Genomic DNA, 16,263 nt, shown 5'->3' on the forward strand with positions numbered 1-16,263 from the left:
TTGTGCAACTGCTCTTCCCCCATCCACCTTGCCCCTTCATCTCCCTGACTCCTATTCATCTTCAGATCTTAAACATCACGTTCTCGACCAAGTCAGTTCTCCCAGGAAAGTGTAGAAACTTGAACCTTCCTTCAAAGCTCCTATTACAGCTGATAACGGGTCATGGCTTAACGTGTCTCCTCTGGACTATCAGCTCCGTAAACCCAGGAATCATCTCTTGTCTTGCTCTGACCCCTACATACAGGTGCATGGTGCTCAATAGTCTTAAATAAACAGTAGGTTTTTTTAATTAAAAATACACTACAGAGAAATTTCTGGGTCAACATGGCCAATTTACCACATGCCTCTATTTCCTCTCCTTCTGAAATCCCGCCAATAAAGAAACTTTTCAAAGGTGTAGGCCCACAAGGACAAGGAAAACTAAAGAAGAGACAATAAGGAAAGAAAAGCTCAGCATATTTTTTGGAACATACAAAACAGATGGGGAAGCAGAAGCCAATGCAATGAGGTAGCAGCAGCTACATCACAGGTGCCAGTAGGAAGTTGAACTAGGTGACACCCACAGACCTGGGAACCCCAAGACCTGGAGACACAAAAACTCTGGAAAGTGGGGGCAGGGCAAAACAGGGGCTGAAAGCAGAGAATTGGTTGAAAAATCTATAGATGGAAGGATTAAACCCTTGCCCCTTTCCCACCCTATTTAGCCAAGCAACTACTCCCATCTTCATTCTGACATCACCAGCAGGCAAGCAGAGGCTCATCCTTGACATGAGACATGAAGGTGAAGAAGCACAGGACTAACAATGCAGTTCAGTGTGAGGCTGATAATTCATAGTTAATGCAGAGAGATTAGGGATGCAGGGATCCTGCACAGGGATGCAGTTTCTGGCAGTTGCAAGTTGGCCAGAGCTCACTGAATGGTCTCAAGACACGGGCAGAGCCCCGACAGAGTCAATGGACAGATGTGATGTGATGGGTCAGCAAAAGAAGCAAGGCATCTATAAACGATGATTTGAGGCCATTGGGGAATTCAAATGCAGACTCTATATTGGATTTTATCTTATCAGAGCTGAATATCTTGCCGTGACAGTAGCGGTTTAGTCACTAAGTCGTTTCCTACGCTTGCCATCCCGTGGGCTGTAGCCCGCCAGGCTCCTCTGTGCATGGGGCTTACCAGGCAACAATACTGGAGTGGGTTGCCATCCCGTGGGCTGTAGCCCACCAGGCTCCTCTGTGCATGGGGCTTACCAGGCGACAATACTGGAGTGGGTTGCCATTTCCTTCTCCAGGAGATCTTCCCAACCCAGGGACTGAACCCAGGTCTCCTGCATTGCAGGCAGATTCTCTACCCACTGAGTCACCAGGGAACTCTATGCAAATACAGATGAATGTCCTTGTTCTGAGAAGAACTGTGCTGAAGTATTTAGGATGGCAGCGTTGTGATACCTATACCTTTCAAATATCCAACATAGAAATTATACTCATACAGATATATATGTGAATATACACACAGAAAGACAGATAGAAATTTAGATGGATGGATGGACTGACTGACCAGGAGAAAGAAAGATGAATTCAGAGGAAGTTGATATGGCAAATTGTTAACAATAATGAGGCCAGGTGTGGAGTATTCAGGTGATCTGTTTCACATATGATAATATACATGTTTCAATGCTATTCTCTCAGATCATCCCACCCTCGCCTTCTCCCACAGAGTCCAAAAGACTGTTCTATACATCTGTGTCTCTTTTGCTATCTCACATATAGGGTTATCATTACCATCTTTCTAAATTCCATATATATGCGTTAGTATACTGTATTGGTGTTTTTCTTTCTGACTTACTTCACTCTGTATAATAGGCTCCAGTTTCATCCAGCTCATTAGAACGGATTCAAATGTGTTCTTTTTGATGGCTGAGTAATATTCCATTGTGTATATGTACCACAGCTTTCTTATCCATTCATTTGCTGATTATTTTTAACACATGCAAGAACTCAACAGTGTTATAGCCCATGTGCCTTTTCTCAGGCACTGAAAAATGTGCTTCAGACAACACAGATGGGATGAGGGAAGCAGCAGAAGAAAGAAAGACAGCCGCAGGATGCCGGGGTGCAGAGGAAAGCCCACTCTAGACTGGAGCAGGAGGATACTAGGCTTCAGCAGAAAGAAGAAAAACAAAACAGAAAGAACTGTGTCTGCCCCAGTGGAGCCTGTTATTGGTAAACGTGTAGCAGAGCATTAAGGATAATGTAGTGAGGACAGAACATAAAAAACTGAGCAGACGTAAAGCTGACGTCACTGTTAACTCCAGAAAAAATGAAAGTGAGTATTCCAGAAAGTACACAAAGGACTGGAGCATATCTGGTTCAGCAGCTACAACATCTGTAAAGTTACAGTAGAGAAAGCACTGGTTTTTTATTTAACCAAAATTGTGTGGGGTAGGGATAGGGATATGTAGAAAGAGAGGGAGTTGGTTATAGTTAAGTCCCCACCTGTCTGATTTAACATATCTGGAAATTAAAAGATAATGTAAAAAACGGATAAACCAAGAAATAGTTGCCCCAAAGCATTGAGAGCAGAGACTCTGATGGGTATTTGGATACCCGTGTTCATGGTGCATTTGCAGTTGCCCAAAGGTAGAAAACAACCCAGTGTCCACAAGAAGATAAATGGATAAACAAAATCTGGCATGGACACATATGGAATGTTACTCAGCCTTAAACAGGAAGAACGTTCTGATACATGCTGTAACACAGATGAGTTTTGAAGACCTTCTGCTCAGTGACATAAGCTGACTACAAAAGGCCAAATATAATTCTACTTCTGAGATGCCTAGAACAGGCAAATTCAGGGACAGAAAAGAGAGATGACAAGGGGCTGGGGCGGGAGACCGGAGCGCTATTGCTTAAGGAGCACAGAGCTTACCTCTGTTTTTTTACCTCCATTTGAGAAGATAAAAAATTCTGGAGCTGGATGGTGGTGATGGTCCCACAACACCGACAATGTGCTTAATGCCACTGAATTGCATACGTAAAAATAGATAAAAAGGATAAAAAGAAATACCTGTATAAGAATAACACTGGGGGACTTCCCTGGTGGTCCAGTGGGTAAGACTTCATGCTTCCAATGCAGGGGGCCCAGGTCTGATCCCTGGTCAGGGAACTAGATCCCACACGCCCCAACTAAGAGTTCACATGCTGGAACTAAAGATCTCACGTGCCACAGTTAAGACTTGGTGCAGCCAAATAAACAAATCTAATTTTTTAAAGAATCCTATTTGAAGTTCTGTCGGTAACCGGCAGGAGAAATAGCCGCTCACCACTAGGAAGTGATACGCGGGGATGGGAGGGAGGTGGCAAGAGACTGTTCCTTTGCGTTACAGTTCTTTTTGCACTGTTTTACTGCAAAAAGTCTAGTGGTAACATTCCTGCAGTGCTGACTGTGCTCCAGGCCTGCTTCACATACTTTCTGTACATGCTCATTTAGTCCTCACATCACTGTGAGCTGGGCTTTCTGTACATGCTCATTTAGTCCTCATATCACTGTGAGCTGGGAGTCTGCTCCGCATTTCAGAGGAAGGAAGCAGAGCCAGAGAGGCGGGGAGGGGGCATCCAGCCCAGGCAGGCTGGCTCCAGAATCACTGATCTGAATCATTTGACTTTGCTGCCTTTCGTGCATGTGTATTACTGTGACACAAGTGAAAAATTAATTTTAAAATATGCTTAAATACATATCTTAGGTGTGAGAGTATCAGATTCCTGGGAGTGAAACACCCCCAATTTCTATGAAAGCTCAAACATGGCATTCAGTTCATCGTGTGAGCATAAAAGCTAGTCAAATAACACTGACATTATGCTCATTTCATTACAGAACTGAAGCACTGAAGCAAACAACTTGTCTTTGTGTTCTAATTTTTACCAGGTCTCCCTGGTTTTTGCAGCTCCCCCGCCAGTTTTCCCTCTCAGCTCCCCTGTCCCAATATCACCATAACGGTACCTGTGGAATAAAACACAAGAAAAATGAACACAGAAAGGGTACATCAAGCTTCCTTTAGAAATAGCGGAAAATAAGTTTACAGTTAGAGAGCATGTTGAACTATTCCTTTTACAGTGAAAACAGTTACATCACAATTTTAAATTACATTTCCATTCGAAATGGAGTCGATTTGCACCACCTACTGGAATATACAGCTCTCTATAGTCAGAGGTTTCAAAATGATGAACTGCTTTTAAAATTTTAGCGTTAACATGTCTAGTTATCTTCAAAAGACCAGCCCCTTTGACATGCTGGAAATGCCAAATGCTAATTTGCTTTGGGGACCAGTTTCTAAAACAAACTTTCTTTAAAAGCCAAAATTTAATCATCTAGCTAAATTAAAAAATTGTACAACTGCTTATAAAAATAAAATGATTAAGCCAAATACATCTACCAAAGAGATAAAAACGTAAATTAGAAGCAAAGCGGAAATCAATACACATTATCAGTTGCTAACTCACCATTTAAAAAGAAAATTCAAGCAGACAAATGGAAAATGGCAGGAAACATAAGCAAAAAGGATAATAAACAGAACATAACACAACATTAATTAAAAAAGAATTCACCCAATGAAAATTTGATAGTGTTTATATCCAAAGTAATAATCATTGACGTGGCTTAATTACAGCTGAACATCAACATACAAAGTATTTGTATTTAGGGGTGGTTTTTTTTTGACATTTTAAAGGAAACATCAACAAAAATTTTTCATTTTTCATGACAAACTACTCCAAGCAATAAATTTCTGAATATATAGTGCCAACATTTATTATTGTGTAATTGACAGAGATTCGGGAAAAAATTACATCTACAATATCTACTATTCTAGATGAGATTGCTTTAGAATAGAAGCCTAAATATATTACGTTTTAATTTCTTGAAACCTATTATCGCATTTCACTTATTTTATGGGTATTTTGTCTGAAAATTGATTTTATTTTTATATGTCAACTAAATCAGATGTCAACTAAATTAACTGGAGCATAAAATATGCCAGCAAGATATATTTACAAATACACATGGCAAAATGGTGTGCAAGTAACAAGAATCTGATTTAAAGTCATAAGCACAGAAAGACTCCATGCGACGACGCCCAAGCCATCCATAATCCTCTCTGTGTTGCAGGTCATTTGTGCACGGCAAGCCTGTTCACAGTAACACATGTCATGAGCAAGGTGGCTGGAAGCGTTTTCTTTCTCATTATAGTTCACTGCTGGGGTGATTTCTTTCTTAAGGTTCCCATCTGCATTGGAAAGCTTGGGTTGCTTAATTCCTCCCAGGTGAGCAGTGTGTCCCCAGACATCACATTCATGGACCCTGACCCCAAGGTTAAGGTTGGCTCACCACCTCCATGGAGAGATGACTCCCACACTGAAGTCTGCAACCCTGATCCCTCTTTACAGCTAGAGCGGTGTACCCTGCAGCCTGCTGAGGGCCCTCCTGGATATCCCAAAGGTACCTCAAACCTATACATATACATATATGTATATGTGCATATATATACAGAGACAACTCATGACCTCCTCTCCAGCCTTCTCTTTTCTCAGTTATTCCAGCTCATCCCTCCCATTTATCCAACAGGTAACCCTGATACCTATTTCCTACTTGCCGCTGATCCAATCCCCTCAAAGTCCTGGCCATTGTACTTTCTAAATCTTCCTGTAGCCTGTCTGCCTTTCTCCATCTCCATCACCGCCCCACTGGTCCAAAGGACCATCATTTCCAGCCTGGACCAATTCAAGATGGTGTATCTTCATTTACCCTCACCAAAGCTCTTCACTGAGGATACTGAGAAATTTCCTAACAAGGTCACAGCGCCCTCCCCTGGCCAGTGCTCACCTGCCTCCCCGGCCCCATCTCTCATCTTGAGCTCCTGGGGCTTCTGTCCCAGAGGCCCACCACCGTTCTGGGCCTCTCTCCACTGATACCTTTGCCTGGCCTTTTCCCGTTGCCTGGAATTCTCTTCTCTCCCCTTGTTGCCAAGTTACCTTCTCTCTGACTTTCCCAACTGGGTCAATTCATAGTTGCAAATTCACTTTTAGGGCGGAACATATTTGAAAGTAAACTGTCTTCACTCACCTCTGTGCTCCCAGCACACCACCTGTACATAAAACCATGGAATGATTCACTTACCTCTGGGCCAGAGGAGTGCCCGCTCTGGCTTCCCTCCGGCAGGGAGACAGGTCCATCTGGAGCTCCAGGGAGCCTGCCCTAATGGTTTCAAGCCTGCTTCAGGGCCCACACAGGCTGCTTCCCAGACCTGGCTCCCAGAGGACCTGCTGTTTTCACCCCTGTGCCCAAGGGGTGGTCAGAGGGCCTCTGTGCAAGGGTCAGATGACAGCATGTTTTAATAGATTCCAAGGGGTGGCTGTTCCAGAAAAAACATCTACTTCTACTCCATTGACTATGCTAAAGCCTTTGACTGTCAGGATCACAACAAACGGTGGAAAATTCTTTAAGAGAAGGGAATATCAGACTAGCTTACCTGTCTCCTGAGAAACCTGTATGCAGGTTAAGAAGCAACAGTTAGAACCAGACATGGAACAATGGACTGGTTCAAAATTGGGAAAGGAATACATCAAGCCTGTATATTGTTGCCCTGTTTATTTAACTTTCATGCAGAGTACATCATGAGAAATGTCGGGCTAGATGAAGCACAAGCTGGAATCAAGATTGCTGGGAGAAATATCAATAACCTCAGCTATGCAGATGACACCACCCTTATGGCAGAAAGTAAAGATCCTCTTGATGAAGATGAAAGAGGAGAGTGAAAAGTCTGGCTTAAAATTCAACATTCAAAAAACTAAGATCATGGTATCCAGTCCCATCACTTTGGGGCAAATAGATGGGGAAACAATGGAAACAGTGAGAGACTATTTTCTTGGTCTCTAAAATCACTGCAACCTAGATGTCCATCAGCAAATAAATGGATAAGAAAGCTGTGGTACATATACACAATGGAGTATTACTCAGCCATTAAAAAGAATACATTTGAATCAGTTCTAATGAGGTGAATGAAACTGGAGCCTATTATACAGAGTGAAGTAAGCCAGAAAGAAAAACACCAATACAGTATGCTGCTGCTGCTAAGTCACTTACTAACGCATATATACGGAATTTAGAAAGATGGTAACGATAACCCTGTATGCGAGACAGCAAAAGAGACACAGATGTATAGAACAGTCTTTTGGACTCTGTGGGAGAGGGAGAGGGTAGGATGATTTGGGAGAATGGCATTGAAACATGTATAATATCATATATGAAACGAATCGCCAGTCCAGGTTCCATGCATGATACAGGATGCTTGGGGCTGGTGCACTGGGATGACCCAGAGGGATGGTATGGGGAGGGAGGGTTGGAGAGAGGTTCAGGATGGGGAACTCGTGTATACCCATGGCAGATTCATGTTGATGTATGGCAAAACCAACACAATATTGTAAAGTAATTAGCCTCCAATTAAAATAAATAAATTTATTAAAAAAATAAAAATAAAATCACTGCAAATGGTGACTGCAGCCATGAAATTAACAGGTGCTTGCTCCTTGGAAGAAAAGCTATTATATAATATATATATATATATAATTTATAATATATAATTATATAATATATATAATATACTGTCTACAAACCTAGACAGTATATTAAAAAGCAGAGACATTACTTTGCCAGTCAAAGCTATGGCTTTTTCAGTAGTCAGGTATGGATGTAAGAGCTGGACCATAAAGAAGGTTGAGCACTGAAGAATTGATTCTTTTGAACTGTGGTGTTGGGAGAAGACTCTTGAGAGTCCCTGGACTGCAAGGAGATCAAACCAATCAATCCTAAAGGAGATCAGTCCTGAATATTCACTGGAAGGACTGATGCTGAAGCTGAAGCTCCAATACTTTGGCTACATGCCAAGAGCTGACATTAGAAAAGACCCTGATGTTGGGAAAGATTGAAGACAGGAGGAAAGGGGATGACAGAGGATGAGATGGTTGGATGGCATCACCAACTGTATGGACATGAGTTTGAGCAAGCTCCAGGAGATGGTGGAGGACAGGGCATGCTGTAGTTTGTGGGGTGGCAAAGAGTCAGACACGACTGAGTGAACAACAACAAAAGGTGGCTGTCGAGAATATGAATCAGTCAAGGAAGGAAGACAGAATGGATTTCATTTAATAGTTTGTTGGCTTAATATATACCCTAGATGGGCTTCCCAGGTGGCCCTAGTGGTAAATAATCCGCTTGCTAATATAAGAGATGTAAGAGAGAGATGCAGGTTCAATCCCTGGGTCAGGAAGACCCCCTGGAGGAGGGCACGGCAACCCACTCCTGTATTCTTGCCTGGAGACTCCCATGGATGGAAGAGCCTGGTGGGCTACAATCCATAGAGTCGCACAGAGTCGGACATGACTGAAGGGACCTAGCATGAATATACCTTAGATATTTAGCCATATCCTATGTAGGTCTCCATTTACAGTCTTCCCCAGACCCTGCAAATAAAACAAACAAAAAACAAAAAATCAGAAAGCAAGCCTAGGGCTGGTTTCATGCATATCTGAGAATAAACTTTCCTCTCATTTAATATCAAGACGACCTCCTTTCTCATCTGCAGTCAGAGTTCAGAGATGAACTGACTCTGAAAGTCAACAGAGATAGAAATACTAACCCCAAAACCTGACAGCACAATGAATGGGGGGGAGGGGGCCGGGGTGGGGGTGAATAATTCACGTCACTTGGGATTGAAAACGTGTTCCAAAATCATGACACCGAAATATTAAAAATTATGTTCTTTGGGTAGTGGGACAACACATTTTCTTGCCTCTGTGTACTTTGCTATTGTTTGAATTTTCCAACATAAATGGTCCTACGTTTGTAATGAAAATTTTATTCTTTCGAAAAATCAAGTTTCTATTCTGTTTCATTTACAAAACATGAATATTTTGCCAAAACTCACCATCTCCTTTGCAATCCCTTGCATGGAAGCAATGCTTGGAATTTTCTGTCCATGTATTTATTTCATTGGTGGAGACAAAAAAAAAACAAACCATATTTTCTCAGAACTCAGCAGAAAAAGACTGCAGCTATACTTACAATTTATGTAGTGGGGAATCACTATAAGCCTTATTTATAAGTTTTAAAAATGCATTGCCTGGTTAGTGGAAGCAGGCTCTGCTTGATTTCATGCAGCTCCAGAGTTTTCTCATACCGCTCCTGCTGCCTAATCTCCTTGAAGCCCACCTCGATTCCTTTCCATTTCCTAAGTGGTCTGGAGTTTGTTTTTCCTAGCCACGCTCTAAAAACCCAGTTTTGGAACTTCTCTGGTGGCCAGTGGTTAAGACTCTGTGCTGTCAATGCTGGGGGAGTGGGTTCAATTCCTGCCTAGGGAACTAAGATTTTGCATGCTGTGTAGTGTGGCCAAAATAAAATAATTTCAAAAGGTAAATAAAAATCCAGTACTGGTTTCCCTTACTTAGAAGTGAGTATTATCTAGTTCCCAGGTGGCTCAGTGGTACAGAATCCACCTGCCAATGCACGGGATGTAGGTTAGATCCCTGGGTAGAGAAGATCCCCTGAGAAGGAAATTGCAACCCACTCCAGTATTCTTGCCTGGGAAATCTCATGGACAGAGGAGCCTGGTGGGCTCCATTGGGTTGCAAAAGAGATGGAGATGACTTCGCCACTAAACAACAATCGTTATTAACCTAGGAAGACCCAACTGCTCTCCTCCCCCACCCACCCTTCACTCCTGAATCCCTCCCACAAAGCCCCTTGCATCTTGGGTTCCACCCAGCCGGAGGACACTCTTGTCCCCATGTCCCCTTCAGCGATTCCCACCTCCATGTTTTGACAAGTGTTATTCCTTCACTGTCCCACCCCGTACCCAACCCTCCAAGTCCCTCCTCAACATCTCAGGCTCCACGGCCCTTCCTGACCTCCTGCAACCCTTACCCCTTCCAGCTCAGGGTGTTCATCTCAACCTGGAATGTCCCCCACTCGTCTTTTCCCTTCCTCTGTGGTCACACTATTGGTCACACACTGTAGGTCACCTCCTATACTGAGTTCTTGCTACAGCCCTTGTTCTCTCCCTAGAACTAGATCAAAGGCCCTTGAGATGAGGAAACCTGTCCTGCTGAGATCCTTAGCCCACTGTGGAGCATAGGATTACACATGTGTCTGTTGGGTGGAACTGAATTAAGCCTACATCGTTTGGTCAATCTCAACATTTCTCCCAGAACAGCTTAGGACTCCCTGGAGCCATAGCCAACCCAGCAGACTGACTTAAGAGAGTGGCTGACAGAAGAAAATGCCCAGAAAAATGCAACAGGGAGCACTAAATTAAAAATGATTAAGGATGAGCTAATTTCAGCAATCATCTGAGAAAGAGGAGGGTTCCTGGAAGGAGACAGAATGGTGTTGATACTTTTTCAAGAAGGACAATGGTGATGGGCACCTGGAGGTTTGTTTTGCTGTTCTCTCTGCTTAGGGAGGGCTTCCCTTTGTAACTCAGCTGGTGAAGAATCCACCTGAAATGTGGGAGGCCTGGGTTCGATCGCTGGGTTGGGAAGATCCCCTGGAGAAGGCAAAGGCTACCCACTCCAGTATTCTGGCCTGGAGAATTCCATGGACTGTATAGTCCATAGGTCACAAAGAGTCGGACGTGACTGAGTGACTTTCACTTTCACTTTCTGCTTAGGGATGGGCTTCCCAGGTGGCGCTAGTGGTAAAGAACCCACTTGCCAATGCAGGAAACATAGGAGACACAGGTTTGATCCCTGGGTCAGGAATATCCCCCCGAGGAGGAAATGGCAACCCACTTCAGTATCTTTGCCTAGGGAAACCCATGGACAGAGGAAGCTAGCGGGCTATAGTTCATAGGCTTGCAAAGAGTCGGACACGACTGAAGCAACTTAGCATGCATGCATGCACTTCTTAGGTATGGACTTGAAATGTTTGTGATGAAAAGATATGAAGAAGGTGGCAAAGGAGGAGGAGAAGCGGCAGCTGATTTGCAGACTCAGAGGGGACCCTGGGCCGAGGTATAAGAGAAGGGTCTGGGATATGGGTCTCTGTCTCTTTCAGAACCACCCCTCCTGGGGGCAGCATTCTTTCCCTCCAAGCGCCTCTCTGGTTGTATCCATACACAGCCCCCTCTACTCATTTACACACCCCCATACACAGACCTTTGACTCAAGTAACACCAACCCAGGCTCAGTCTCTTGGCTAATGCTCCCTGTTCTAGAACATCCCCAGGTAGGCATGGGAGCCCCTCAGAGCCAGGCTGCATTTCAACTGCTACAGTTGGCAAACCCTCATGCTCTGTGTGATGTCACACACTGAGATCTTCTGGGGCAGAAAGTCCTTGATGCTTCATGTGTGTGTTAGTCGCTCAGTCATGTCTGACTCTGCAGTCCCTGGACTGTAGCCAGGCTCCTCTGTCCATGGGATTCTCCAGGCAAGAATACTGGAGTGGGTTGCCATTTCCTCCTCCAGGGCATCTTCCCAGTCCAGGGATCTAACGTGGGTCTCCCGCACTGCAGGCAGATTCTTAACCATCTGAGCCACCAGGGAAGCCCTTGATGTTTCTTAAATCACAGCAAACAGAGCCCCTAAAGAAAGGACCTGCCATGGGTCACAAGGGCCATCTTGTTGGTGGAAATTTCTCCACTCCAGAAGCCAGTGGAGAACTGACCACCCTCTGCCCAGAACGGCTCCACTCTAAATGACCCCTCAGAAGGTCTTCCCTGAGGCTGTGATTGTCCCATGAGTCACTGCAATCAGATAAGATACATTCCTTGCAGCTAATATGCACAAAGCACTGAGTTGATCTCATACTTAGGTCTTTCCAAAATAATTCACGACATCCACAGCAATTATGTCCAACCATAACTGGGGAGAAACCAGCCTGAGACCCTCCAACAGAAGAGCTCACTCTTACATAGTCCCTCTGCTACTTTCAGACCATTAGAGATATTTTTAATGAAGATGAGGCCAGTCCTTTTGCACAAAGTTGACAGACAAGAGGAAGATTCCAGAGAGAAATGCCAGAGCAAATGAATATAAATGATACTTTTCCACTCTGTGCTTACAAAATGCCTTTTGTACACGAATCTCAGAGCACTCCAGGAAGCAAGACTTGACTGGCACATTCACTCAGGGTAACCTTGGTCAGAGCTTCTCAAGTCACTTGTGATAAGAAAGAACAAAAGTCCAGATACTTTTAAAATACAATATTCTCACCTTCTGGGTAGTAAACAAAAGTGTGCAGATGGATAATGACATCTGTGGATTCTGGCTTCATTTCCCAGAGAGAAAATGTAAATAAATATGTAAAAAGTTGTCATATGTAGATAACACCCATGGTCCATCCAATAGTTAACATTCTGCCCAATATTCTCCTGCAATGGATTCCATTCCTGGGTACAGCCTTGTGACTGTATTACACTGAGAAGATAAAATAGATTTCTTCAATATCCACAGGCAGGCCAATATAGAAATGTTTAGTAAAAACGTCCAGTCAATGGGTTTGACCCAGAACACTTCTGCACTAAGTAATACCTTCCTTTCGTTCTCTTCACTGGATGCTTGCTTGGAAATGCCAATGGCTAAATGATTCAATAGGGTCTGCAAAGGCCAAGCCCTTAACTGGAAAGGCAGGGGTCTGCCTGAGGGATTGATTTGAAGGTTTATTTAAGAATTCTCTTCTTACCCTCTATTTAAGGTGCTTCCCGGGTGGCGCTAGTGGTAAAGAACCTGCCTGCAATGCAGGAGACATATGAGATGCAGGTTTGATTCCCTGAATCAGGTAGATCCCCTGGAGGAGGGCATGGGAACCCACTCCAGTGTTCTTGCCTGGAGAATCCCATGGACAGAGGAGCCTGGCGGGCTACAGTCCACAGGGTCACAGAGTCGGACACGACTGAAGCAACTTAGCACGCACAAGGTGCACACACAGCATGAGTCACCACCACTGCCCCGCCACCGAGGGGCCTGGAGAGCAGTTGTTAGCAACTTTGGAACTGTTCCTAGGATTCATTTCAGGTAATAATCATCTTCAGAGGATAAAACTCACCAAGACTCTGAGGACATTTCTGCTGGGAAAGTAACACCTAGCAGAGACAAACTGGCCCTCTGATCCCTTGCACTGGATTCTGGAAGTCAAGGCTAATAGCTCGGGAATGACTCTGAGTGCACTGAGTATCTGGAAAAGGAACTCCTCCAAATGCAGTGGAAATGATTTCCAAATAGTTTCAAGAACGTTATTAGTCTATAGAACTATTAAATACTTATCAAGAATAATGACATAAGGTATCCTGTAGTTGTAACCAAGAGTTAGCCTTGCTATTACACTGATCAATTGCACAACAAGGTTTGCATTACCTTCTTCAGTTCAGTTCAGTTCAGTTGCTCAGTCATGTCCGACTCTAAAAATTTTCTACTCCGGTCAAATTAAAGTGTAAAGGAAAATACAGATCATTGCTTGATTGATAACTGTTCTTGAACTAAAGAGTAGCTAGTATGCAACTTTTGGTTCTAAAAGCAGTGGTCTATCAGTTCAGTTCAGTTCAGTCACTCAGTTGTGTCCGACTCTTTGCAACCCCATGAATCGCAGCATGCCAGGCCTCCCTGTCCATCACCAACTCCCGGAGTTCACTCAGACTCACGTCCATTGAGTCAGTGATGCCATCCAGCCATCTCATCCTCTGTCGTCCCCTTCTCCTCCTGCCCCCAATCCCTCCCAGCATCAGAGTCTTTTCCAATGAGTCAACTCTTCACATGAGGTCACCAAAGTACTGGAGTTTCAGCTTTAGTATCATCTCTTCCAAAGAAATCCCAGGGCTGATCTCCTTCAGAATGGACTGGTTGGATCTCCTTGCAGTCCAAGGGACTCTCAAGGGTCTTCTCCAACACCACAGTTCAAAAGCATCAATTCTTCGGCGCTCAGCCTTCTTCACAGTCCAACTCTCACATCCATACATGACCACAGGAAAAACCATAGCCTTGACTAGACGGGCCTTTGTTGGCAAAGTAATATCTCTGCTTTTCTATATGCTATCTAGGTTGGTCATAACTTTCCTTCCAAGGAGCAAGCGTCTTTTAATTTCATGGCTGCAGTCACCATCTGCAGTGATTTTGGAGCCCCAAAAATAAAGTCTGACACTGTTTCCACTGTTTCCCCACCTATTTCCCATAAAGTGGTGGGACCGGATGCCATGATCTTCGTTTTCTGAATGTTGAGCTTTAAGCCAACTTTTTCACTCTCTTCTTTCACTTTCATCAAGAGGCTTTTTAGTTCCTCTTCACTTTCTGCCATAAGGGTGGTGTCATCTTTGATATTTCTCCCGGCAATCTTGATTCCAGCTTGTGTTTCTTCCAGTCCAGCATTTCTCATGATGTACTCTGCATATAAGCTAAATAAGCAGGGTGACAATATACAGCCTTGACGTACCGCTTTTCCTATTTGGAACCAGTCTGTTGTCCCATGTCCAGTTCTAACTGTTGCTTCCTTACATGCATACAGGTTTCTCAAGAGGCCAGTCAGGTGGTCTGGTATTCCCATCTCTTTCAGAATTTTCCACAGTTTATTGTGATCCACACAGTCAAAGGCTTTGGCAGTGTCAATAAGCCTTTTTAAATGTAGATTTCTCTCTCACTTTTTTTTTTTTTTGCCAAGCCAAGCAGTATGTGAGATCTCAGTTCCCTGACCAGGGGTTGAACCTGCGCCCCCTGTGGTGCAAGTCTGGAGTCCTAAGTACTAGACCGTCAGGGAAGGCTCTAAATTTTCTTATCATACACTATAGTAGTTAAAAAAAATTCTGAACATGTAGCCCCCATATACGTATATAAATTTATTTGCAAATAATATACTAGCAGTGTGACTTCCCTTTCACTTCTCACTTTCATGCATTGGAGAAGGAAATGGCAACCCACTCCAGTGTTCTTGCCTGGGGAATCCCAGGGATGGCGGAGCCTGGTGGGCTGCCGTGTATGGGGTCGCACAGAGTCGGACACGACTGAAGCGACTTAGCAGCAGCAGCAGCAGTAATACATTAGCATAAAACAAAAGTAGAAAATGTTCAAAGTCTAAAAAATAATAATTTAGTGACTGCAAACTATTTAATAGTTCTGTTCTCCCTAACATTTTTTTTAAAGAGAGTGAAGTGGTCAGATAGGTTTATTTTTGTGACTCTTGGCTGAAAACTTTGGGACAAAACAATTTGAAGTGTCCTAAGGTTCAGTTTATTTTGAAACTTGGCTTTAAGGGCTGTCATCACTTAAAATATCTCAGGAGATAAGTAAACTAGGAAGAATCATATGTCTTAGCAAGTCAAACTGCTCATTTCAGATGTATCCACAAGTTATGCAAAGGTTTTAACTGAAATCTGGCTAAATTTCCAGCTTCTCTGAAGTCTATCAATCTTCCTTTTAAAAGCCAATTATATAATGTCAAGGAATAATTCAGAAATACTTAGCTAGTTGTTTCACGTGCACTTCATTTACTTATGCATAAGAAGAAAGGTCAATTGACTGTTGTCATGGAACACAATTAAAAACAGGATGTGTAAAAGACAGCAGAGAGGCAAAACCCTGCTGGCAGCTGGGAATAGTGAATCTTACAGGCACATTTTGGGGTAAACAGATCAGTTGGAGACCGACAAGGAGATCAGTCTGCGTGTTGTGAGCAGGCCGACTAGCAGTATCAAAGAAAACAATTAAAATATGGATCCCAAAACTCTTCATTTAGGAGATTTTTTTAAAGACGGGAGAAATTTCAGTTTGTAAGTTTTGTGCCGGTATTATTTTTTTTTAATGTCATTTTCAGCAACAAAATCACAAACATTGGAAAGATTTGCAAACCTCTATTTTCAAAAATGCTGTCTCCACGAGATTCAGTTCTTTTGAAAACCAATGACTTTCTCACTCATTGTTAAAACATCACTGGTATCTTGAAGGAAGAGGTTAAGTCTGTTTATTTTTGTGAAACTCTCCTACAGCACCCTCATGACAGCTACTAGTCATCATGGAAAAGATGAGGAAATGTGAAATATTTTTTGCCAAAAAACAATTGTCAAACTTGATTTTTAAGTATTTTGCCACAATAAATTCTGTGATCTCTGTGTGGTACATGAGATTTTCAAGGTCACCCCTCACCTTATCACAACACTCTGAAAAGCCTCTCCTAAAGGCCTTGTCACTAAATTTTACCATGTGATGGCATCAAGTGGCCCGCCCGAGCCACCATA

The 16,263-nt window shown here is 43.3% G+C and overlaps 2 long non-coding RNA genes across 2 annotated transcripts; both read right to left on the reverse strand.

Moving 5' to 3' along the window:
• Positions 1 to 4,790: 4,790 nt before the first annotated feature.
• Positions 4,791 to 6,529, reverse strand: LOC123331395. Its single transcript, XR_006548006.1, has 2 exons — positions 6,170 to 6,529; positions 4,791 to 5,181 (listed from the first exon to the last, which is right to left on the reverse strand). It is a non-coding gene; the product is annotated as an uncharacterized LOC123331395 (long non-coding RNA).
• Positions 6,530 to 8,178: 1,649 nt separating this feature from the next.
• LOC123331377 lies at positions 8,179 to 9,887 on the reverse strand. The gene is made up of 2 exons (XR_006547981.1): positions 8,976 to 9,887; positions 8,179 to 8,511 (listed from the first exon to the last, which is right to left on the reverse strand). It is a non-coding gene; the product is annotated as an uncharacterized LOC123331377 (long non-coding RNA).
• Between the last annotated feature and the right edge of the window lie 6,376 nt (positions 9,888 to 16,263).

The sequence above is a fragment of the Bubalus bubalis genome, chromosome 23, assembly GCF_019923935.1.
Source record: "Bubalus bubalis isolate 160015118507 breed Murrah chromosome 23, NDDB_SH_1, whole genome shotgun sequence".
Taxonomy (NCBI): domain Eukaryota; kingdom Metazoa; phylum Chordata; class Mammalia; order Artiodactyla; family Bovidae; genus Bubalus; species Bubalus bubalis.